We start from the raw sequence: 1411 nt of genomic DNA on the forward strand, positions 1-1411 counted from the left end.
AAGATATTCAACAAACATGAACACAAAAATTAACAGCACCTATGGGACACAGCAAAGGCAGTACTCAGAGGCCAGTTTATAGCTCTGAGTTCCTACATCAACAAATTGGAGAGATCTGAAACTAACAGTTTAATGGCACATCTGGACCTCCTTGAAAATTAGCAGCAAGATAAACCCCAATCCAGTAGATGGAAAGAAATAATTAAAATTAAATCAGAATTAAATGAACTAGAATTAGAAAAAAACATATACAGGATCAACATAACAAAGAGGTGGTTCTTCGAAAAAATTAACAAAATTGACAGATCCTTATCAAATATTATCAGAAAAAGAAGAGAACACACCCAGAAACATCACCACAGAAACAACCAAGATTCAGAATATTATAAGGTAATACTTCTCAAAACTTTATGCTAATAAGTGTGACAACTTGGCAGAAATGGACCTTTTTCTAGAGAATATTGACATGCCAAAAGTAAACCAAGATGAGTTAAACCATCTTAACAGGCCCATATCAAGCACTGTAATAGAAACAGCAATACGAAACTTCCCATCTAAGAAAAGCCCAGGACCAGAATTCTAAAAGGACTTCAAAGCAGAGTTCACACCAATACTCCCCCAACTCTTCAATGAAATTGAAAAAGAAAGTTCACTACCGAACTCATTCTATGATGCCATCATACCCTCATCCCCATACCAGGCAGGGACTCATCAAAAAAAGAAAACTATAGGCACTTTTCTTTGATGAACATTGATGCAAAACTTATCAACAATATTTTGGCCAATCGACTTCAACAATTCATCCAAAAAATCATACGATGAAACAGGATTCATTTCAGGGATGCAAAGCTGGTTCAAAACAGGCAAATCAATTAATATAATTCATCACATAAACAAGAGAAAGCATAACAACCACAACGTTATCTCAACAGATGCAGAAAAACCATTTGACAAGAGCCAACACCCCTTTATGATGAAGGTTCTGGAAAAATTAGGAATCCATGGAACATTCCTCAATACAATAAAGGCTGTATATGACAAACCTACAGCCAGCATTATACTTAATGGTGAGAAACGAAAGCCATTTCGTCTTAACTCTGGAGCAAAACAAGGAATTCCACTCGCTGTACTTCCCTTCAAACTACTATTAGAATGCCTAGATACAGCAATAAGTCAAGATGCAAATATAAATGGGATCTAAATAGGGAAAGAATAAGTTAAACTCTCCCTTTTTGCAGATGACATGATCTTGTATTTAAAGAATCACACAGATTCCACTCCCAAATTACTCAAACTGAATCAAAAGTTTGGCAAAGTAGCAGGGTAAAAAATTAACCGCAAAAATCAATGGCTTTTCTGTATGCCAAAATGAGAAATGTGTGGCTGAAATTAGGAAAGCAACTCCATTAGT

This window comes from Dipodomys spectabilis, unplaced genomic scaffold, assembly GCF_019054845.1.
Source record: "Dipodomys spectabilis isolate Male_0828 unplaced genomic scaffold, ASM1905484v1 ptg000402l, whole genome shotgun sequence".
NCBI lineage: Eukaryota > Metazoa > Chordata > Mammalia > Rodentia > Heteromyidae > Dipodomys > Dipodomys spectabilis.